The sequence below is a fragment of the Parasteatoda tepidariorum genome, chromosome 3 (assembly GCF_043381705.1).
Source record: "Parasteatoda tepidariorum isolate YZ-2023 chromosome 3, CAS_Ptep_4.0, whole genome shotgun sequence".
NCBI lineage: Eukaryota > Metazoa > Arthropoda > Arachnida > Araneae > Theridiidae > Parasteatoda > Parasteatoda tepidariorum.
This window is the reverse complement of record NC_092206.1, coordinates 97,605,128-97,631,346: the sequence shown is the minus strand read 5'-3', so window position 1 is coordinate 97,631,346 and position 26,219 is coordinate 97,605,128. Positions and strand designations below refer to the sequence as shown.

General features: G+C 28.4%; 1 long non-coding RNA gene and 3 other non-coding genes across 5 annotated transcripts in view; 3 read left to right on the top strand and 1 right to left on the bottom strand.

Annotated features, from left to right (window-relative positions):
• LOC107452896 (uncharacterized) overlaps positions 1–26,219 on the bottom strand; it is a 120,478-nt gene that overhangs the window by 14,562 nt on the left and 79,697 nt on the right. For both annotated transcript variants that reach the window (XR_011636471.1, XR_011636472.1), the window contains one exon: positions 22,179–22,276. This is a non-coding gene — a long non-coding RNA (uncharacterized lncRNA). The remainder of the gene's footprint in view (positions 1–22,178; positions 22,277–26,219) is intronic.
• On the top strand, positions 8,921–8,992 carry TRNAD-GUC (transfer RNA aspartic acid (anticodon GUC)). The gene has a single exon. It is a non-coding gene; the product is annotated as a tRNA-Asp (tRNA).
• On the top strand, positions 10,968–11,039 carry TRNAD-GUC (transfer RNA aspartic acid (anticodon GUC)). The gene has a single exon. It is a non-coding gene; the product is annotated as a tRNA-Asp (tRNA).
• TRNAD-GUC (transfer RNA aspartic acid (anticodon GUC)) lies at positions 12,698–12,769 on the top strand. The gene has a single exon. It is a non-coding gene; the product is annotated as a tRNA-Asp (tRNA).

Below are 26,219 nucleotides of genomic sequence, written 5' to 3'. Positions count from 1 at the left end.
CTTCTTTCTTTATTCTTTTGTTTTTTTAAAAAAAAAAGTTTAATCTTAACTTAAAAAAACTGTATTAAAAACTTTTTATATAATTTAATTTATTTAGTTTAATTTTATTAAAAATAATATTAAACAACTCTTTTAAATGCATACAAATAATAAGTTTCCTCCATATCAAATCTAAAAATAAAAAAATAAAAATTTTTTTAATATTTCATTTGGAAACTTAAAAGATTTTTTCCTCCTTAAATAATTAAAACCCAAAAATAATTATTGAAGTAAATTAAAAAATATAGATTTGCATACGTACTAATGATAGTTTACGAACTACCCTATTACTTTATTGTTACAAATGTAATAATCGACTCTTGAATCATACCATAAATCTATCAAAAATAAACATCTCCCTCAGCTGTTTAATAGGGAGCAACTAAATCTCAAAATTTTGAAACTACTGTGTCTTTTCGTCAAGGAAGTTCTAAATTATTCAAAGAAATTCTACCCAGAAGTTCCAAATTCTATTTGTCTTATTCCGGAAGTAACTTGTGTACTTCCGAGTTGTTGGTTTCCGGACGGATAGAAAAATCCTTTTAATCACGCCCTCTAAGACCCCCCTCTTCGGGAATAAATAAAAATATTCTGATCTTAAATCGGGGGGTCTGAATTAAAACCCCGGATTTGAAACATAAGAATTTCATTAAAACCCACACGTCAATAGAAGAACAGAAAGTTCGAAGTTGGAATTAACTGAATTTGTTGCCACACACAGAAAGAAATTTATTTTAAAACTCAGAATCGTTTTATATGGGAGTCATTGCGATTTTCATCTGATGCTAATGAAACTTGAAATTAAAAATGTAAATAGCAGGTGAAATTTGGAAGGGGATGAAGGGGTAGACACGTTCGGGCAGTATAATTTACCCTTTCCTAATTTAAAAATCTACGGAATAAAGGTGGAATTGTTTCATTTTCATTCAAACTTAACTTAAATTAACAAGAACTGTACAATTAAAACTCAAAAATTCGTTTGCCTTTTGCTAAAGTTCTCTGACATTCTATCTAATTTTGGTAGTGATATGAGGCAATCAATATTTGCATAAGTGTGCAATTCTTCAGCATATTCATTTTGAACCCAATCCAAAAGACAAAGGAATTTACAGGTCGAGTATTGGGACAAACTCACCTTTTTTAAGTGAAATTAACCCATGTTTGAGTTATAAATAGAAAATCACGAAAACCTCTTAGGGTTGGCCCGATTGCATGGGAATTTTAACCCTTCACATATCGACCACTGGAAATAACGACTGACAGAGATAAAGGTCTTCATTATTGTTTAAGAAGATGTTTTTTCTTTTTTTCTTTTCTTAATTTAAATTTTCTCTTATGTTGGAATATCAGCTCAATATTATCCACTACAATAACGATTTACTAAAGAATAAATCTGATTAAAACAAATTTTGATCACATAATGATGTGTACAATTATATCAAATTCTATGCTCTAATTAGTCTCGCTGTTAATTCAAAGGAAAAATAATTTTTTTTAACATATTTATAATTTTGTTTAGTTACAGAAAGTAACATAAATTACTAAAAAGGTTCTATATAAATAACTTAAGAACATAATTTTTTTAAAAATCAAAATAGTCGATTTGGGAACTTTATGTTAACTGAGTCAATTTAAAATCGGAAAGTTTTTTTTTTGGGGGGGGGGGGTAGTGTCTGGAACCCTAAAGTTCCGTGGAGGGATCACGGGGATTCCGAGAGTTCAAGTTTTTTTTAAAATCATTAGTGAGTTTTAAAATCTGTAATTATATTCATATTTAAACAATAAACTATGATGTTTGCTGTATTTTGGTTACATTTATAAATTTAAGCAAAATATTAGCAAAAAAAATTTTTTTTTTCGAAAAAAAATTACATTAATATTTCTTGTTGAACTTTTCAATTCAAAATAAAATGAGCGAATTCAAAAACGATGAGTTTATGTTTCGTTGATAAGCATTCTCGACCTTTATGTGAGTTCTTTTTCGAAAACATGCGAATTCAGCTGTTTAACATAAAACCTATTATTTTAAGAGTTTTAGTGATAAAACATTTATTGAAAAAATTTTCCTTCTTCACAATAATTACTATCAAAATAATTAGTCGTCTTTCTTTGGTTAGCATATGCTCAGCTGCTGATAAATTTTATTTGGGATGGCGCCAAAAGATGCTCTATCATTTAGGGTTCCGTAGCCGCAAAAATTTGGAAAACGCTGGTCTAGATGTTTACAAAATAAAAATAAGACTCTCAAGTTTAATTCGGACGTTTGTTTAAATCCTTAAAAAATAGCAGCAATTTATAAGTTATATTCTACCACGTGTAAGATTTTTAGGAAAAAAAATCTAGTGTTTTGATGCACATCCAAAACACTAATGTAACGAAACGCGTTATTATTGTAACAAATAAAAAGGATTAAAGTAGTCCATCCTTATAATAATTTTTCAGATACACTGTTGGAAAAATGGTTAATGGTTGAATAGCAATTTATTTAGATGTTATTTTACTGTATTCAATCAAAGCAGTCAAATAACCATTAAAAAATGATATTCAAACTGTTAAGTTTAAGAAAAAGAGTTAGATTATCTTTTTCTTGATACGGTGAAACAACCATAATTCTATCCGTGTCAACTGGGCTCACCTTATAAAACCATTTTGTTTTCGTGCAGTGGGTAAACACTGTAACTGTATTTGAAATAAATTTAAAAATTATTAGCATTTACTGCTACTTAATAAAAAAATTAATGCATGTTATTACAAATAATATAAGCATTGCTTCTTAGGAATAATTTAAATAAATATATTTCTCACTGCGAAAAACTTATTTAGAGCTTTGTAAAAAAAATTTTGTTCATTTACAAATTATGTAGTTAATACACTTATTAGTACACTGTAGTTATGCACTGTAGTTAATACACTAAACACTTATTATCTATACACTTATTATTACAAAATGAAGTTCATTACAATTACTTACTTTAAGCATCATTTATTGTGTCATTTATTATTTACTTCTGATAGCTTATTTCATTCTTTCATAATTGAATTAGAACAATTATGATTAAAAATTAAAAGTATTACATGTTGCAGATTTAAGATTTATTATTCGTGAAAAACTATAAAATAAAACAATTAAGTTATTTAATTTATGAATAAATTTATAAGTAAAATAGCTTAACTGCCTTATTAAAAATAAAAATTATTGTATAATTACTGACTATTGTATATTTAAGATTACTTATTCTATCACTTCATAATTGAACGAGAGAAATTTTGATAAAAAATTAAAAATATAACATGTTCAAAATTTTAAATTTAATACTTATAAAAAGCTATAATTTAAAACAATTAAGCTATTTCATCTATTAATAAATTTTTGAATAAAATAGCTTAACTGTCTTAAAAATTAGAACATAAATCTTAGTATTATTGGTGACAATAATAACATATCAATTTAAGATATAATCTAGGCAAAAAAACTAACTCTAAAATGATTAGATTTTATAATACTTAAATTTAAGTTATTACAATTTAATAAAAGTTATTTACAAGATATTTAAAAAGAGTTATTATAACTAACTTTAGGTTCAGACATTATGTATAAAAGAAATCACCCAGTTTATCATTTAAGTCAAACATATCACAAAAATTAAAATGACTACTTAGTAATTAATATAAATAATAACAATTTGAGGTTAAACAATTGATATTTGTTAAAACATTAAAATTATTCTTAAAACTATTAAAATTAAACTAAAACCAAATTTATTTTTTGAATATATATATTTTTTGTTTGTTGTGCTATTGCATTCAAACCAAAATTAGAATGATTACTTTTTAATATAATAATATCATTTTAAGGTAAAATAATTTATATATGATGTAAAGAAATTTAATCGAAATTATTTACTTAAAAATTAAAAACTGCACTTTCTTTAAAAATTGCGACATCATTGTCTAGTTTAAGTACAATAGTTTTATTATCACAAGTACGACCATAAACTATGCCAATTACAAATATAAAAATTACACTACTATAACTTCACGAAAATCATTTTTTGGAAAACTAAAAATTGTATTTTCTTTAAAAATAGTACTATTATTATCCATTTCGTGAAAAATAATTGTATTATAACAAGTAAAGGCATAAACTATGCCAATTACAAATTTATACTATATTATAAAAATTACATCACTATAATTTAATAAAAAATCATTAATCAAAAAATTTAATATTGCGCTTTCTGTCAAAATTGTACTGCAATATATATTCTGAGAATGATAATTACATTGTGACAAGTTATAAACCATGCTTATTACAAACATTCAATATATTATAACAATTACAATTGTTATAATTTGAAAATCATTCATTCGAAAATAATAAATTAGACTTTCTGACAAAATAGTACAATTATTACTCATTTTGAGAGTAATAATTGCATTATACCAAGTACAGTCATTACCTATACCAATTACAAATATGCAATATACTATAATAATTACAATTGGTATAATTTTATGAAAATAATTCATTCGAAAATAAAAGAAATTTGTACTCACGAACAGAATTACAAATTTTATCTTTTTATTTCCACCAAAAAATAAAAATATCCTTTCATTGAGTGAGGAGCTCATATCTGTCTAATTCCCCCTCTCTAAAAATTTGAACTTGCCCGAAACTACCCCCTGCTCCCGGGATGTCGAGGGGTGTCGGAGGGTAAAATAGGGGTCCAAAGTTCAACGGCCCTTTTTGCATCCTTTTACCCCCGTAATAAGAAAACGGCCTTGAAAAATATCCCTTTTACCCTTTTAAAAGCCAACGGTCGCCCTTTTCAAGGATAATTGAAGTTGAAGAGCAGGGCAGCCAAGAAACACTGAAGGAAAAGAAAAAACGAGAAGTTCTTCACCCCCTCTCTTGTTTACTCTTTCAAAAGAGAAAATAACTTCCTGTGTTAACTTTTTTTCTTCAAGTGAGGTTAATAATCGTTCGATTTTTTCGAACTTTGTAAGAGCCATTCTTTTGTTCGTTTTTAATAGATCGTCCATCATTTTAAGAAATGCATTTTTTTTTTTACTTATTTAACTTTGATATTCAAATTTCGTATCCAAATTTTTGTGAAAAAGTTTTCAATTCAAGCGTTATTGTTACTAATTTTCATGACTTCGAAGTAAATATTTGCATGACAAACCTTAACTTAAAACACTGTCATAATCATAAAGTGCTCACATTATATACTGTATAAGACTAGAAAAAAAAACTCAGAAGAGGTTTTTTTTTTCTTTCTTTTTTTAATAAGATAAATTGCGAAAAATTTTCGGCAGTTAAGTTGCCAGAGATAATCCGTATGCTACGGAAGAAATAGGTTGACAGAAATGTCTTGTAACAAAATACTACGGAAAATATCTGTATGCACTACACTAGATATTTTCCGTAGTTCAGAGAAGTTCGGCATGAAAATATCTGTACACTCTCTGGTTTGCAAAGTGAAACAGATTTATAAATTTTTTATTAGTTTTTTTTTCAAGTATTCCAATTTTTGCGTGTTTTTTCCATGATATCGAAAATCATCCTGTGTGAAAAAATCGTCGTAAAATTTTTCCATCAATAAGTTCATACCTTCTTAAAATGAAACCAACTCATTGACTAACATACAAACCGATCTGCATCTGTTATCTGTTCTGTTATCTATTCATATTTAAAACAATGGTTGCAGAGTTTATTCGTTAACAGAAGAAATATATCTTTTAGCAGATTATGATGCAGTTTAACAACCCTTACAAAAAGTAGGGTGTTTTTGAGGTTGACAGTTGTAAAAAAAGGCAGAGGTAGAAACAGAGGATATGTTTTGCACCAAAATTAGCCTCATTAATAATTCACTTACCACACTTATACCTCATAAAATCCTCCTCATATGCTCAGCAATTGGAAGAAATTATTCATACCTCAAATATACTTATTCGCTTGATGTGTAGAAAAAATAGCATGTACACCGCAAAAATAATAGTTGCTCTAAAGTAGATTTCCAACAATCTCAAAGCAACTTCAAGTGAGAATAAAACAACTTCATACACCTTGAGAGGTTGATCTTTTAAGGTTGTTTATGAAATCAATTTCAAATAAACCTTAAACCAACCTAGACACCTCAAAACATCCTCAAATACACCGTAAATTTTTATAAGGCTAAAGATTTATGTAGTTTTAGAGAACAGAAATTTTCTGTTGGAAAGTTGCAGAATTATTATGTTTTTTTAACATAAATTTTTCCCCAGTTCTCGATTCGTATTTTATTCTCCGTTGAAATTAGTTTAAAATGTATATAAATAAATTTAGTAGACCAATTACTTCTAAAATAGTTTGAATGAAAACCTAAAAAATAAATAAAATATTGATAATGAGTAAAAAATACAACTTGCAAATGCAAATATAAAATGATTTAAAAAATGCATATTGCCGCTTGCTCAAAAAACTGTCATCGAATTGTTCAAATGAGTAAATCTTTAAAAAAATTTCTATTACATTCATGCTATGTCAAGCCATTCCATTCCACAAACAGACATCCGTTCAAAACATGATTTATTACTTATATAGAACATAAATATTTAAAGTAATAAATGTCCGACATAAACGAACGATCAGACGGAAAAAAGCTAAAAGAAAAACAAATTAAGTAAAGAATTTAAATAAATCATGTTTTTAAAGTAATTAGAAGGACAAAATAGATTTAAAGAAGAATATGAATCAAGGAAAAAAAATACACAAAAGAGCACTGGAAAAAAGGCCTAAAAAAGCACCATTAAAAAAGAACCGATTATTAGAGCACATGAAAAAAAAGCTCCTCATTAACTATTATTTAAATTTAACTTCCGATTCCATTTGGAATTTTGAAGCCAAATTGAATGACATTCAATAAGTATTCTAACATCATTTGCATATTTTTTTAAAAAAAAGTTAATTATTGTAATTTTGAAGTAGATTGAAAATAACTTTCAATACTTCATATATTTTAAAGTAATTATATAATATACAATAGCAGTATTACAAATAAAGTATCAAATAAAGCCATTAACCAGAATATCTCAGGATCTTTTAGTCTTTAAATAAATTTAAAACAATGAAATATTACAATTCAATACAATTTTTTGAAAAACAACTAGCTAAAAAGCTTTAGTTTACATTATTATTTCAATATCGCAATAAGTGCAATTATTGAAATTTGGAATAATTTTGGAACTCTTTAAGAATCCTTTTCGTAAACTTTAAATTAATTCTTAATTAATATTAATTATTTTTTAAAATATAACAAATTTCACTCAAATGAGTATTTAATTATATTAGATTTTTGTTAATATAATTAAATATATAACATATTTAACTGCATTGATAATACTTACGAGCTGTTATTTTTCGGTGCTCTTTATTCCGGTGCTCTTTTTCCCGGTAATTATTTTCTGGGATTTTTCTTTTTTGTTAAACGAAGAATGTACGGCCCACCACTTTCGTAATATACTTAAAAAAGCCATCTAAAAATACGCGACTTTCGAAGGTGATGTGCCTCAGGTGTTTCGTTTTAGCTGTCACAAAAATTAAATTATTTTCTCCTTTTTGGTCTGCTTGAAAAACGCTGTATTTAAAAATTTTGATTTTATTATTTACCATATTATAAGCATTAAACATAAATCTTTTTAAGTAATCTGAAAAAAGAGTTCGGCCAAGCAATCAGAGCAATACTGCCGTGAAAGTGGACACATTTTTAAATGTGCCGGTGGACACATTTTAAGCAATTTAAATTTCCGCTTGACAGGGGGGGAATGATACTGACCACTATACTACCGAGAACACCGCAAGTAATTAACATTACAGATACCTACTTTTTGTGGTCAGAACAACTACATTATTTTTGTAGTTTACTGTAAAGACAACTACTTTTTTACAAATGTAGTGAACCACAGCTACTTTTTTAAAAATGTAATGATTACGAACTACTTTGGAATTTAGTAACTACTTCATTACTTAAAGGAGACGGACTTTGTTCAAAATTTTAATTTACGCCTATGTCCAAAATGGTTTTGAATAAGATATGGGCTTACATAAGGGAATAATTACGAAATATTTATTCACGTTTACATGCGCCCAGTTTGTTATTCCAAAACATTTTTTTTTTAATTTGTTCATTTGATCTTTAACTTTTTATACATTTTTTGACAACGAATATTTAATTTAAGAAATGCGAAATTATCGAATACTTGTAATTTTTTAATTGTTTAATGCTCTTTTATTTCCTCTAAGAAAAAAAGTACATCCAAAATACCTTCCCTTTCTTTGAAATAACATTAGTGTTTCACGAGTGTGCATTAGCATGAGAAAGTGTGACCTATTATTCGTAATGGCTAGTTTATAGATTAGTTATACGTGATTTTAAATACGTAAATTCTATTAACGCTCAGGTGCTGCCATAGGGTCATTTTCATGGCGTCCATTAACGGATCCCTTGAAAATTTCTACCCATCCAATTCAAAAAAATTAGTTTAGTTGCGTTAGAATCACGTTTCTTTTCTAAACTAACGTTAAAAGTGGTTGCCAGGAATCGTTGCAAACTATTTTTTGTTTATTTATATCAGCACACTTCACTACGAACTGCGAAAAAAAGTAGCGACTACTAAGTACACTTTAACTTTAAGTAAACTTTTTTTTTAGTACAGTGGTCGGCACTATATCCGACCATTGCCACTTTGTAGTAGATGCTGAACCTGTTTTATCAATCTCAAGCACTAAACTATGCATAAACCTTATCTTCCTACTTTTTTAACTGATAAAAATGTTAGATAAAAGTGCTTTTTTTTTTTCCTTTTTAATCTTTTCCTTGTTATTCTATCGATGAACGTGTCCTCGGTAGTATAGTGGTCAGTATCCCCGCCTGTCACGCGGGAGACCGGGGTTCGATTCCCCGCCGGGGAGAATTTTTATTATTTTTCCAAAACACTAATAGTGGGTTTAACATTAGAAAAATATGTATACTGGCATTAATTTGTATTTTTTTTTAAAACGATGAATAAATGCTCAGAAATCATAAAAATTTTGAGAAGTTTAAAAACCTCTATTGAATAATAAATAGTAAAAGGAAAAAGTTAACAACAGCAACGCCAATTTCATGTTTAAAAAAAAAGAAAAAGAAATACAAATTTGTGGTGCTACAAATGTTTCCCTTTCTGTAATCATCATTGGTTCTTAACATTATTTATGATCCGTTACTTCAGTGAAAGCATTGATGATTGAATCATTGCGATTAAAGTATATAACAAAAGCATTACAAGTTGTTGGAGAAAAAATTTACCCGATAAATTAATGCCCCTTTTAAGTAGATTAAAGTATAAGCTCAATTTAAATTCGTAGAATAATGTCATAACTCCAGAGTTGGGGGAAAAAAATCAGTTTCGATAAAAATGCATTTAACATTTGTAGAGGTCTATTATTGGTATGTGAACATTATCAGAGCTGTTATGGTTATGAATATTTAAATTTAAGATTGAATTTTATACAATGCTACTAAAACAATGGAATAAATCCTTTTACAGTTCGGCCTGTAATCAAGTAACAGATGAAAAAAATTCTCTGCTTTTTATTCTAATTTCTTATCCTCTTACTTTTATTCGAAAAATTCTCTTATAAAAATTCACTTATTCTTATTCGAAACAAGTTAAAAGTTGGTTTAAAAAAATACCCAGCATATGCTTTATTTTATTTTACAACTGGCTCTGAATCTCCGACCTGGATCATCATTGGGTCAATCTAGCCTTCGTGGAGGATTTGTTAATGTAACCCGCCTTTGCGTTACATGGAGAGGAAAACCTCCGAAACCCTCCCACAGTTCGTCCGATGGCAAGACAATTCTGACTCATGATATATATCACTGAGGATATTTTACGTCAGCACTGCGATCGGTGCGAGCAGGGAGCAGAACTCGTGTCAACCAGTCACCACTGGAATTCGAATCTGGATCATTTCTTTGGGAGGTGAACGCTCTATCTCCTGAGCCATCGCTTCACCCCCATTAGTTTAGTTTTCTGTTTAAAAATGAAACTAAATTTAAATGAAAAATAATCTTCAGAGCCAGCTGCCGTGTTGGAGGTTTTCTGCTGCTGGGATTATTCAATTAGTGAAAGCAAAGAGTGTTTTTTTTTTCTTTTTTTGTAATTAAATATTTAATTGCTCATTTTTTAAAACACGATATTAATCCCTAAAATTTTTTAGTCTTAAATAAATAAAAAAATCAGGAAATAAATTGAAGAAAGGAAAAAAAGAAAAGAAAAAGAAAAATTATTTTGAAAACTCCGAAGACTTAAATATAAAACTTCTTTTCTTACGATATGTTGATATTTACATAGCAAGAAAACATTTAAATGATCTTTAAATTATGCGCAACTAACTCATATTCATTAGCAATCACGCAAGATACAGCGACCGAATAATATTTTATGTATTTACAAAAATTGACAAATGATATCGTTGTGTAGGGTAAATAGTAATCATTACTTTTATTTACAAAGATTAAATAAAAATGAACTACCAAAATAGAGAACATATTTTATAAATTACTTTTTGTTATTCAGTAACGAGCAACGGTTGACTTCTTCTACGAGGTTCTAAAACTGGCAGAAATGTTTTATTAAATAATAATTGATGGCGATATATTTTCAGAAGGATGGACTTAATCTTTTATAAAAGAAAAAAATTATCTTTAAATTTCTTTACTTAAACATACGAAAAATAGAATTACGCATTTATCATATTTTAATGTGAAACATAGTGATAAGTAGTCTCTTATTTTACTATCTTTTATTATAATTTTTATTGTGCTAAGGATAACAGCATTCAAAGGTATAAATATTTTTAATAATTAGGCGTAGCGTTAAATATTCGCTTCAAGTTGTCGTCCTCGGTAGTATAGTGGTCAGTATCCCCGCCTGTCACGCGGGAGACCGGAGTTCGATTCCCCGCCGGGGAGAATTTTTTATTTATTTTTCCAAAACACTAATAGTGGATTTAACATTAGAAAAATGAGTACTGGCATTAATTTGTATTTTTAAGACGATTAATAAATGTTCAAAAATCATAAAAATTTTGAAAAGTTCAATAACCAATTGTGAATCATAAATAATAAGAGGAAAAAGTTAGCAACACCAATTTTACGTAAAAAAATAAATAAATAAAATACAAACACAAATTTGCGGTGCTACAATTGTTTATCTTTCTATAATGATCATTGGTCAGAAATATCACTTATGATACTTTACTTCAATGAAGGCATTGGATGATTGAATTATTGCGATTAAAGTATATAACAAGCACATTACAAATTGCTAGAGAAAAGCATTTAAGATCGAATTTTATACAATGTAACTAAAACAGTGGAATAAATCCTTTTACAGTTTGGCCTGTAATCAAGTAACAGGGGAAAAAAATTCTCTACTTTTTATTCTAATTTTTTATTATTTTCTTATTTTTATTCGAAAAATTCTCTTATTCTTATTCGAAACAATATAAAAGATGTTTGAAAAAAATACCCAGCAATTGCACCCCACATTTTTTTTATTTTTTATTTTACAACCAGCGCTAAACCGCTGACCCAATTCAGATTTTACAACCATTAGTGCTCAACTCCGTAACCTTGTAATTTCGAACTCAACCCAGAAGACAATGAAACTCCTCGATCACTCATTGGGACAAACTAGCCTTCGTGAAAGACTTGTTAATGTGACTAACCCGCATTTGCGTTACATGGAAAGGAAAAACCCTGAAAACGGCCCATGGTTAGACCGATGTCAAGAGAATTCTGACTCATGATCCGTCTACCACTGAGGATATTTTACGTCAGCACTGTGATCGATGCAAGCCGGGAGCAGAACTCGTATCAACCAGCCACCGCTGGAATTCGAATCTGGGTCACCTCATTGGGAGGTGAGCCAGCTGCCGTGTGGGAGGTTTTCTGCTGCTGCGATTATTCAATTAGTAAAAGCAAGGAGTTTTTTTTTCTTCTTTTTTTTAAATTAAATATTTAATTATTCATTTTTTAAAAGACATATTACTAACATTTAAAAATTCTTTAGTCTTAAATAAATAATAAAAATCAATAAATAAATTCAAGAAAGGAAAAAAAAAAAGAATTTTGAAAACTCCAAAGATTCAAATATGAAACATTTTTCCTAAAATATGCTGATATTTACTTAGCGAAAAAACATTTGAACGATCTTTAAATTCATTATTTATATTTACAAAGAATTAATAAAAATGAACTACCAAAATTGAGAACATATTTTAGAAATTACTTTTCGTTATTTAGAAACGAGCGAATGTTGACTTCTTTTTCGAGGTACTAAAAATGGCAGAAATGTTTTTATTAAATAAAAATTGATGGCGATATTTTTTTAGAAGGCATGGATTGTTTCTTTTATAAAGGAAAAAAATTATCTTTACATTTCTTTATTTAAGTATTACACGGTTATCATTTTCTAATTCGAAATTTAATGATAAGTAGTCTCTTATTTTATTATCTTTTATATTAATTTTCATTGTGCTAAAGATAAACAGCATTCAAAGGTACAAGTATTTTAAATAATCATGTAGAAACTTAAATATGAGTTAAATATTTGGTTTGCATTGTCGTCCTCGGTAGTATAGTGGTCAGTATCCCCGCCTGTCACGCGGGAGACCGGGGTTCGATTCCCCGCCGGGGAGAATCTTTTTCGCTCAAACTTATAAAAATGCGTGTGTATTAACATATTGTATATACTATATAATGTATCGTTTGTAACAGTTTCCTAGTTGATAAATGTTCACTAAATAATTTTTTGACATAAGTAGTTTACGTACATGAAAGTTTACGCGCGAGATATGGATCTGTAGTTTTTTTCTTATAATTTTCTCGCACAATTTCAATATTTTGTACAAATATATATTTTTAAAACTCTTTTAACTGTTTTAATACAAAATGTAATTTTAAACAAAGTGCCTTTTACTTTTATCGTGGATGGAAGAAGAAAAAAAATAGAAACACATAATTTTAAATTATTAATTATTTAATATATTGATATTTTCCTGAGATTTAGGGGAAATTTCAGTGAAGTGGGAGTAAAGCTGTGAAGAAAGACAAGAATTTGTCCAGAACCATCGATTTCACTGTTCTGATATAAATAGTTACAGTAAACAAAATCTTTCTGAAATATTGAAGGAGATTTCTATCGGAAAGGTAGTCTGGGTATGTCCTTAATTATATTTCGACGAAAAATAAATTTTTATTTTTATGGGTACAAGTAGATAATCTTTTTATTAAGAACGTATTGCAAGAAGCATTGTAAAAAACGAATACAATACTCTGAAAATACTATTTCTTCCAATTTAATAAAGCGAAGCCTTCCTTTTCCCGCCTTTCTTTTAAACGAAATGTGCTGATGAATTACCATCAAAACTTGTTTAGGAAAATAAATCGAAAAACGATATTTTAAAAAAGTATCTTGAACTGTAAAAAATTCTGGAGAAAAGTACCAGCACAGTATCCTGAGTGCCGGTACTTTTACTCTCAAAATCCTTTTTACCGGAGCATGTTGCGGAACAAAAAATCTGATACGCCGCAATTTTTCAATAATAACTACCATAAAATCACTGAGTCATTTTCATTAAATAAATATTACTGTAAAAATTACGGTATAATATTTCACGATAAAAGTGGATTTTACGGATGATGCACCCAAAGTGCCGGTACTTTAAACCTTAATTTGATTCAGAATTTTTTACAGTGTAGTTAACGAGTAGTGCAGGGCAATATTCCAATTTGAATGAATTGTTACATTATCAGGAAGCAACGATATCTTACAATAAATAACGATATTTTCCTGATTTCATTGAATTACGTTATTTTTAAATTAATCAATATTTCCCTCTATAGAAATGAAATTTATTAACCATCTCAATGATACCATATTTGAAAATTAGAGTAATCAATTTTACTTCTTATATTATCGCAGGCAATAGTCGTTGTCGATAAATATCATTATTGATACTAGCCCCGTATTTTTCATATTCGATCTTTACTTTTGACGTGAAATTTTATGACATTCTATTCGTTATCCATCGTTGTAGATGATAATCACGATCTTATCCGGTCGATAATTATCGTGAGTTTGACTTTTGTTGTAAGACATGGCCTTCACAATATATTGTGAAAATACTTTTTGAAATAACATTATTATGGTATATAAATAATAACGATAGTTCACAATGCATAGCTACAACTTAAATGATGAGGGAAAATGTATAATAGCAATGGTTCACGATACATATTTATATTTCCTAACCTAAATGACGTGGATAGAGGATATTATAACGATAGTTAACGATATATTGCTAAATTGCCTAACTTAAATGACGTGGGAAGATGACTAACTTAAATGGATATAAAGATAGTTTACGATACATATTTTATATTGCCTAACCTAAATGACGTGGATAGAGGATATTATAACGATAGTTCACGATATATTGCTAAATTGCCTAACGTAAATGACGTGGGAAGATGGTATAAAGATAGTTTACGATACATAATTATATTGCCTTACTGAAATGGCGTGGATAGAGGATATTATAACGATAGTTAAAGATATATTGCTTAACTTAAATGACGTGGGAAGAAGATATAAAGATAGTTATCACGATACATAGCTATAACTTGAATGACGTGGGGAAATAATGTAATAACGATGGATACAGAAGTATCTTAAACTATCGTTATAATGCAGGGAAAACCACACTATTATACCACACAAAATATTGCGAAGATTTAATTTAACTCAGACCAATTAGCATTCTGAGTGATGTTCTTGAACAATATTTTTATTGTGCCGTTGTTTGGGAAAATTCAATTTAATTTTAATTTTTGCTCAATAATTTAGCATTTAATTTATTATGGCTGTATAAATTTGTGCACTACATTGATATTGGTAAAAAAGTTGCTGGCAAAATTCACGCAATATGAATGTTTAATAAAAATATGAAAAGAGAAATATTGAAGAAGAAACTCTTTTATCTATCGGCTGTATAATCCGATCAGTAAAAGACATGCTGGAAAGAAAAAGGGATGCATTCATAAATCATCAGTCACCACAATAAATTATAAATGTGTTTTATTTTTATTCTCGTAAACATAAATTGTTTCCGTTATAACTGGCTATATCCTGGCAGGTGCATTGCATGAGGTAAATTATTATTCTTAGCGACTTAAACGTAATCACTTTTAAAAGAACAACAATCGATCATAAATGTTTTCTTTTTCGAGCAATACATATTGACTTGCTCTTAAAAGAGAACTGAACTTGATCGGATTATTTCTGATCCTAATGCAATTAATTAGTACGCCATTTTTCGTTCTATGGTTATTCAGAAAGTAAGACTTCATATGTGTTATGTAGAAAACAATGTTGTACTTGTATCATTAAAGTTGACCTAGTTTTTTTTTCGTTTTATAGTTATAGTTAATGTAGGAAAATAAGGTTTTTTCTATTAAAAACTAATAAATAATAACAAATCTTTTTTTATATATATATATGCTTGGTTTTTTTGAAGAAAAAAATGATATTTTCAAAAACGGATTGCTTCTGATCTTTAAGCAATTAACTAAAAAGCCATTTATCAAAATAGATTTTGGTTGTTTAGAGAATACAATTTTATATGTGAAATGTATGAGAAGACGATGCAGCATTTGTATCATTCAATTGACCTCGTTTTCTTCTTTGGTATATTTATAAAAGTTTTTTTTAAAAATAGTATTAATAACTTGTTTCTTAAAAATTCTCAGTTTTTTAATAAAAGGAAAATATAATTTTCAAAAATACCTTATGAAATTTATAATCCTTATCCTTATGAAATTTATAAAAGAGCCATTTTTCTAAATCATTCTATGGTAATTCAGAAAGTACGATTTTATGAGTGAAATGTATTAGAAAATGATGTTATACTTGTATTATTGACCCTTTCGCTCAAAGTGTCACGTATCAGTGACAAAATGAAACGTTCTAGAGAAAACATTGCTAAATTGCTATTTATCAGGATAAAAAATATAAAAGTGGTAGCCAAACTTCTTCAGCTGTTTATTTGTGGATACAGTTACAAGTGAGAACATATTTCTAATGGGGGTGAAATGAAGAAATGACGGTTCTCGATTGGTTTACTCACGCTGACCTATGCAAAGACCAAGACAAAACTATTCACCCTACACCCCTATTTGAAGTGACTTTCCCTCGTAACCATGGTACCCGCCACGACGCTAGACTGATGTCTGGAGGAGTTCTCCTGAAAGCTGCACTATACTTAGTTCAAAATAAGAATGATATAGTTACACTTTGAAATAACATTGATAAGAAATGTGATTAGACTAACATCGATTAAAGTGAAAGCAAAATAGGTCTGTCAATTGAGCCATGCCTACAATTCAGCTACCACTTTATATTTTTTTCCATCCTGATTTTGATTCCGTACAAATGCATTTCTGACTCGCCCGTCCTGAAGAAGTTAAAATTGACTTCGCTTTCTTTAATTTCTTTGGTATACTTATTGCAAAATAGTTTCTTTTTCATTAAATTAAAAAAATAAATAATAAGAGCTCATTTTTGAAAAATATATTTAGTTTTTTTAAAATCAAAAATGTTATTGCCAAAAAATTTGTTTCCGATGCAATTAATTAGAACGCCCTATTTGCGAATCGTTCTGCGGTTATTTATGCCGTGAGATTTTATATGTGTCATGTAGAAGACGATGTTGAGCTTCAATTATTAAAAGTGACTTCGTTTTTTTAAAACTTATTCGGTATATTTATTATGGTACAACAAAATATCTTCTTCTCAATTTTTATTTTTTAAAATGAATAATAGTAATTTTTTTTAAAAAAAAATTCTTCGTTTTTTAAAAACAAAAAAAGCTATTGTCATAAACTGTTTGTTTCTTTTCCTTATACAATTAATTAGGACGCCATTTTCCAAAATGTTCCATTGTTTATTCAGAAAGTAAGATTTTATATCTGCAATGTAGAAGACGATGTTGTACTTGTATTACTGAAATTGATTTCGTTTTCTTTCGATACATTCTTTATTGGAAACAGAAACAATTTTTTGATTTATTTTTGATTTATTTTTTAAAAAAATCATTCGTTTTTTAAAAACAAAAATTCTACTGTCAAAAACAGTTTGCTAATGATCCTTTTACCATAAATTAGAACACCATTTTTCAAAATCGTTCTATGTTTATTCAGAAAGTAAGATTTTATATCTGTAATGTAGAAAACGATGTTGTACGTGTATTATTGAAACTAACTTCGTCTTCTTTCGGTTAAATTCAATATTGAAACAATTTTTATTAATTTAATTCTTATTTTCTAAAATAAACAATAATAAATCATGTTCTTAAAAAAATCATTAGTTTTTGAAAAACAAAAATTCTATTTTCCAAAACATTTTAATTCTAATACTTACGCAATTAATTAGAGCTCCATTTTTCAAAATCGTTTTATGTTTATTCAGAAAGCACGTGCTCAATATGATATAGATTTATTACGTATATCGAGTTTTTTTAAGCAATTTATATTCCTATTTTCGTAGCTTTATTATTTATTTCTCTGTATTACAAATAAGAGGACAAAATTATTGTGCTGTGTCACGAGTGTCATTAATAAAACAAAGCAGCACGTCTGCGTGTAATGTAAAATGTATTCACATTCCAACATTAATTTTAACGTTATAATTAGGTTGTTACACGTGTTGCACTCTTAATAAATAAACGAGACTGCATATTACATTATATATTTCGAATAATATTTCCTGTTTGCTCTCTGATTTATTGTACATGTCATATCCGCAATACACCATTCGCACTATTCCAATCTGATTCTACCTTCAAGTGACGTAATAATATTCTAAATAACTGCGGCGCCAAGCCCCTTTTCTGTCATATTCAGCCAAGATTACCACCTGAATAAAGGGCCAACGTTGGGCCTTTTATCGGCCATACAAGATCTACTTGATAAATGGCGGCACTGTGTCAAATATCCAGCCTGAAATACTCACCGTCAGTTAATTAACACTGTTCTGAGAAGTATTAATGATGGAAAGTAGTATCGTGTAATTAGATTACTATCCTTTGGCGTTGCTTTTTGTTGCCATTTTTTTTCTCCAACCTTTCAGAAATGTTTATGTAGCATTGTTGAAATGCTAACTCTCATTTCGTTATTTTTATGTTACATAATAAAGCAGCAACGAATCATTCCCTGAAATATCGGGAGAGTTAAAAATGGTGCTTTCCCAAAATTTAAATTGTTTTCACTTTGTTGAATATAAGTATATTAAAATTCGAACATTTTGGAGTTGGAAATTTCTTATGACTTAAATCTCAATGATAATTTGATTCCCCCCCCCCAATGCCCACTTGGGTTGACATTCGACAATTTACACGTAGAAGGGCAGATTTTTTGGCCACTCTTTCAAGGGCACCCTATTAGGTTGGCCAACGTTGCTCCCACAGTAAGGACAGATAGTACAGAGAATGAAAGAACATTCATACCTTGTCCGGGTTGCGAACCCATAACCTTTCTGATGTGAGGTCAGTTTCCTGACCCCTAGTACGCAGTGTCGAAAGAGTGGGGACGGATAAGGAAAATTCTAAACATACCTTAAAAATTTTTTTTATTTAATTTTATCACTTAAACTGATGATGAATATTTATTCCATTCGACAGTATATTTCGAAACATGTAAAATTCTACACTATAAAAAATCCCGTATTTAATTGCGATAAAAAGCACTCAGAATGCCGGTACTTCTTACCGTAAAATCCATTTTTACTGTGAAGTTACAGAACAAAAAATTTGATATAGCTTAATTTTCACAGTAATATTTACTCTAAACAATCACAGAATGACTGCATGCAATTAAATATCTAACATACCTTAAAATTTTTTTTATTTAATTTTATCACTTAAACTGATGGTGAATATTTATTCCATTCGGCAGTATATTTCGAAACATGCAAAATTTTACACTATAAAAAATCCCGTATTTAATTGCGGCATAAAACAACGGCACTCAGAATGCCGGTACTTTTTACCGTAAAATACATTTTTACTGTGAAGTTACAGAACAAAAAATTTGATATAGCTTAATTTTTACAGTGATATTTACTCTGAACAATTACAGAATGACTGCAAGTAATTAAATGCCATTGTAAAAATTATGGTATAAAATTCTACTGTAAAAATGGATTTTACGGTAAAATTGAATTTTGCGGATAATGCGCTCAGTATGCCAGTACTTTTACCGTAGTCCGGAATTTTTTACAGTGCATGCCGTCATCCGATTGTTAGTTGAGATATAAGGTGTGCAGTATTTCAGATTCTCCATAATTTTTCACGATAAAATTATCGGAACACAATTCGGCAATCAGCATTTTTTGAAAGGTAGTTTATTCTATTCTGTTAACAGTTTTTAGATTTTTTTTTTAATAAAATCTTCATTTTTGCGCAATTTGGATTAAACAAGAATTTTTTTTTTTTAAATCAATCAAATTTGTGTTTGTTAGTTTAAACAGTAATAAAATTAAATTCCAAAACCTTTAAAAGAAACAAATTTGTAGATTTCAATTATTTACTCAAAACCACAAATTGAATAATTCGAATGCTTTACATTTTTGAGCAAAAATCCATTGAAGTTTTCAAAATTATCAAGCACTATTTTTCTTAATCTAATTCTCTCTTCTTTTTTTCTAATTATATCTTCTTAATTTCTCTTAATCTTGCCATTTCAAACTTGAAATTTAGAGGAAAAAATTTTCATAATAATATAGCCAGTACCATGCTACATTTCAATTGCGTGGTACTTATACGGTACCCCTTTTCTTATAAAGTTAAGAGGAATTCTCTTTTTAAATAGCATTTAGAATTATGTAAGTTGTCTTTATTTCACTAAACCTGAAAATGCCCAAGATAAGTGTACTAAACTTCAGTTTAGTAATGAAAAAAGCAAACAATGCATTTATTTGAAAAAGGGGAAAAAATGAACTTAAATCGTGAGAGCAGATCTCAAATATAAATAATATCATCCCCATGAACTATCACTACTAATAGGAAATAAATTCACTTCTAAATGCTTAATATTTTTCGAAACGAAAAAATGGTAGAAATGAAATGAAAAAAAAAAAAAATNGGTGACACAGTGAGACTCTGTCTCAAAAAAAAAAAAAAAAAAAAAAAGGCAAATTGTTTTTTTTAGATAAAAGAATTATCCTCATGAACTATCACTACTAACGGTAAATAAATTCACCTTTAAATATTTAATATTTTTCGAAACGAAAAAATGGCAGAAATGAAAGAGGAAAAAAAANAAAAAAAAAAAAAAAAAAAAAAAAAACGAAATGGCAAATTATTTATTTGTAAAAAAAACTTTATTTATAATTATGTACCATCATTCAATGATGTATATCAGTGCATTAAACGTTTAGTCTTCTTTTTAATTACTTTTTCAAACAGTTGTTTAGAGTAGATAAATACAGAAGATATTATACACCACTTTTCTTATTATTTACTGTTTAATTAAATCAGTGGAAGAGTTCTGATTAAATTAAGCAAACTGAGCGACGGAGCTATTTTCAAATTAGCTTCTCTAAGTAACAGCTTTATTCTGGAGGAAGAATAAAGCTAACAAAACACAGTGATTCATAAACAGATCCTTATAAATATCAACAAACTAGTTCATTTATATTTAAGCATGGAATGTATCCTAGTTGAGTTACTTTTGTTTAAAAAGTCGAGATAGTTTAAATTCTCCGCTTTCGTACCATCTATAAAAAAGCACTTTTAAAGGAGCTTTCAAATTTCGTACAATTTGCATTCTATAACGCGGTATAGTTACAATTCGTAAGCTGCCAAAAAATATCCTGATACGCTTATTTATTTTTAAAAATTATATTTATTTTTAAATTGCATGGTTCGTATCGATATTTCTATATCGATATATCTTCATTTCGTATCGATATTTATTCAGTGAATTTCTGCTTTGTTCATTATATTTAGTTTAAAAATATGTTTTCAAGAGTAAAATTTCGCATCTCTTTTTTTATAAACGGATAGAATCAGGGAAGGGCAAAGGACAAAATTATCTAGTTTCATCAAATTAAATCTTTCTGTTTCATCAAATTAAATCTTTAATGAAACATTAGTTCCCTCACTATTTTTCTTTTCAAAAAAAAAAAAAAAAAAAAAAAAAAAAAAAGAACAGCATTTTAAAAAAAAGACGCTACACGGAGAAAGAAAACTCTGATAAGATTACCGTACTGTGTTGTAATGACATTTCTAGTAGTAATAATAATAATAAAACATAATTCTGGTGGACAAAACCAAAACATGCGGTATTAAGCCATTAAATTGGCAATTTATTGTTCCAGAAATTATGGTTTTCAAAATTATAGTTTAAAATAAACTGCAATTTTTCCAGCTAAAAATAAACTGCAAATCCAGCAAAAAAATAAGCCCCAAATAAAATAAAATAAAAATTACCACACATTTAGTAAAGAATACAAAACTGAAGCATAAACTTAACTGAATAAATAGGTTTATGCCAGGATCTAAGGTATCATGATAAAGCTATCAAATTTTACCACATTTACCAAATTTTATCACATATTATAAAACCATATTTTATTGTTAATTTTACCAATTAAAGTGCTTCAGTAAAATTTACCGAACTTTTTTGTTTTCTAATACAGCCGGAAGCACGGTAAATATTCTAATAGTTTTAACCATACTTTTTTCCTCCATATAGACACAAATGGGATTTAATATGGCGCTAAGCTCAACGACATTCATCAAAAGCTTGATTACTCGAGACTGAGGTCTAATTTGAAACAAAACAAGGTTATTTCGGCAAATTAATACAGTTTCAGCATATTTGAATCATATTATGGTTCTACGTAACGATATTATGGTTAGAAGTTGGGCTGATTTTTCTCATAGCTAAACAGAAATTATAAATAAATTTTTGATTGTTGTTTTATTTAAGCAAATCTGTTCACGTGTGGAACTATTATTATTACAAGATAAATAGGAATATGCTCACCAAATTATCCAAACAACTCGTATTCAAGAATTATTATGACCGAAAACGAGAAAATAATTCAAAACCTTGAAAGAACATAAAAACCATAACCGTAGAACCTATACCGCAGAAACAAAAAACAAAAATTAGAACTATAATTTTTAATAACAACATAAATAATATGGATATTTATAGAATAATATTTAGTGTTTTAAGCTGCGTAGTCTGTAGAGTGCCGAATACTTGAATTAAGAGGTTATAGAACAGCGGTTCCCAAACGGTGTTCCGTGGAACCCTAGGGTTCCGTGGAAAGTGAAGGGTTCCCGATAAATAGGATTTTTTTAAACATTTCTAAAGCTTGTAATTATATTTAGATCTAATCAATAATGCGTTATCTATTTTATATTTCACTTGCTTTTGTGATATTAAAGTAAAAAAAATAGCACATATCTTTTTTGGGGGGAATACATATTTTTCAAATCAATTATGCATGGAATTGATTATGAAAAGAGCACGAATTTATAAAATATTGCATTATTACCCATCCAAATACGCAAACCAAAATGAAATAACTAAATTTGCTTATAAAGAAATAATCCCTAATAGCCTTTTTCAACGTTTAAAGCAGTGTTTTTTAGTTTTCATTTAAAAGAAAATCATAATTCAGCTTGCTGAATTCATTTTAAGCTTACAAATGTACACCAAAAACAATTGCATAACTAGACCTGATTCAGTTCCAGCAGTGCAAATTCAACTGAAGGAAAAAAGACTAAATAAAAGATTATTCGGCGTTCTGTCAAAAGAAGGTTGTTTATTTAGGCTTCCGCAGTCTAAAAAAAAAATGGAAATTGTTATTGACTATTCTAGGATTATAGGAAATTTTTTTGAAATCTTTTCTTTATTTGCTTCGTTTTTTCGTTTTCCTTTTTAAAAAATTTGAAACGTACTTTAATGACTTAGACCAATCGATTACTAAGTACTCAATTTTGAATTTTTACGCGACCCCTGGCAGTTCATTGCTAGCATTCCGAAATTTTTAATAGCGTTTTTCTCGAAACTAGATTAAACAACTTATTTGAACGGATTTTTTTTTTTAAAAAAAACCTTGATTGATTCCTTATTTTATTTTCTTAAAAGAAAAAACCTTGATTAATTCTTGATATAAAAAAATCTGGTTTTATTCTATGTTTTTCCATTTTTTAAAATTGATTCAGCCTTGAATTCTTAAAAAAACAAATCATTCTTTTTTCTTTTTTTTTTGATTTAAAAAAGAATCATCATTCATGCAAAGATTGATACATCAAACAAAAACGTGACGTAGTTTTGAATTTGCATTTATAATCGAAAATAAATTGTTTTCCATCCTTGAAAAAGCGGATGAAGAGGGTTAGATTGTACACACCCATCAAAAATAAAATAAAATAAAGGTTTCAAAAATTAAAGCCTCACTTAGGAAAAATTAAATTTTACAGTTTATTTGCTTTCTAATAAAGTGTCTTTTTTTCAAATTTTTGTAAAATTCCATTGTTTCGCTGATAAAAAAAGTCCCTAAGTATGCTACTTTCTTTCACTTCTAGAGTGACCTAGCATCTATAGTGTTTCTTGATAAAATATGCATTTTTGACGAAATTTTACAGAGAATAAAAAATAAAAATGCTAAAAAAATTTCATATGTTTCTGTTTTTAGCTTGAAAAATTACTATATCATTAAGTTTTCTAAAAAAACAACTTATCTAAAACTTGAAAACATTTTGCTAATGGATATTCCGTGAATAAAACAATTATTTTAGTAGACAAAGTTTGAAATTCAATTGATCTAATAATACGTTTTCTATTTGTTTTAAAAACAAACGTATTTCGTAATTCAGTGATGGAAATCGATACACAATTAAGAAAATAAATAATTTCAAACTGGGCATAAAAATTCATCCATAAAATAAATTTATTTTTATACAAACTAGCGCGGTTAATTTTACGAAGAATTAGCGCAGAAATTAGGCATAATTTAGTTGTTTTTTCTAGTTTAATTGCAATCTCTTTCCTTATTTTAGCAGAGCTTAAAAGATAAAATAAATAAATTCTTGAAAACGCACAATTCAAGGAACGAGGAAAACTCGGAAATGATTTCAGGAAAAAAATATATCACAAGATACCTTTATTTTTTATATTCCAACTTTTCATAAATCTTTTTTTTTTGTTGTTCTTTTTCAGCAAAAATATTATTTTTATGCCTTTCTGTACTTTCTTGTACTAAATTGTCAATGTTCGACACCTTTTTTACATACTACTCCTCCCCCAATAACATTATTTCACCAGTAGATGACGGCACTGGTATCTCATCATCTAGCACAAGGTCACTTTGCTATACCTAGACACCACTTCTATGACTATGGCTGCAGCCGTTACGAAAATTAAATTTTATTGGACACTCAATACATCAGAAAATGCAAAAGGAATTGTAAAAGTTGATTTTGAACTAATTATTTTTCTATTCGCTTTTTTATTTCCTTTCCTTGAAAGTTCTTTATTTCTTTTCTCCAATTATGTTAATAAACAGATTAAATTTTTAAGTATAGAATAAAATTTCAATTTGTTTAATATTAATTTCATTTTACAACTACTATTTTCGCTGTATATCTTTTGCCTGATTATGCTTCTATTTTCAAATATAAATCTTAGTAACACATCATGAAACTCTTCAAATCTTATGTATCAAAAAATGTTTCAAACTCTATGCGTACATCATAAACGTACACTTTATGCTCCAACCCCCAAGAGAAAGTTTCACTAATTCATAAATGGAACTTTTTAACTTGTGTCAATCTCTCAACTAATTCCAAATATGGAATATGTAAATTATTTCATTTCATCTATCAACAAATAATTGCCATTCAGCATTTCAAATGCTTATCCCCATTAGCACCTTTTTTTTTAATAACTCTCAGAAAATTTTATGAAAACTTCTCACCTCTGGGGCCAAAACTAAATTCATGATTAGAATCTTCAAGTCAGAATCCTCTTAAATACGGTAATATTCGATAATAGAACAAAACAAGAAATCGTTTTCCGTCTAGAATTTTTGCCTCCGTCAAGAGAGAAAATCACACATGACAGAAATTGGAATTCCTGAAATGGTAAAACGGGGAAAGAAATCTAGCTATAATCAAATTTACCACTTTTACTTTGCAAAAGTACCGCTAATGAATCGAACTTGAATTCTCGTGTGTCAGCCGTCGTTAATTAAGGTAAAAGGCTGACGTACTTTTGGGGACGAGGCTACGAAAAAAAAAATGGCTGAAGCTATTGAAATATAGTGCATTGCACTAATTTTGGCTAGAAAAGTTTCGAAACCATGCTGGCTTCGGAACTAATTTGAAAATTCCAGATGTCGAAGAAGACGACAACGTCGTAATTGACAGGTAGTAACAAAATCAGCAACATCCCCCCCCCCTGTTGCAAAATAACAGAAACATAAAGCAATCGGAGAAATGTGCTGGGAATATGATGTTTTGAGGGATTTTTAATATTTATTTGGGAAAAGTGGCGCCTTGTGTTTTTGTTCTGGTTGAAATGAATACATCTTAATGTATTGAGATGCATTTTGGCTTCTGTTTTGGGTAAGGAGCGGTACTCTGCCGTGTTTTGAAGTAATAAAAATGTTTGCTTATAAGAATTATCTTATAAATCACTTGAAAAATAGAGTTTGTAAAATTTGTGTTTTAGGTGGGACTGTTTTGTTGATTTCAGTTTTTATCTGTCGTTTTCTATTTAATTTCTAAAGAGAAGCTATGAAAGAGCATTGTTTCCAAAAATAAGTAAGTAAATAAACAAAGTTAAGGAATTCAGATTAAAAGGAAATACATGACATTTTAAAGCTGTGCTAAAGCTTAAAAAACCATATTTTTTCAATTTGAATGCTGAAAAGTTATAATAAATCATGTGTCATTCTTAATTCCTTCTTTTCGGAAGGGGGTGTTTTTACTGTGTAAAGTGTCTGTACAAATATATCTATCTATCTATCTATCTATCTATCTATCTATCTATCTATCTATCTATCTATCT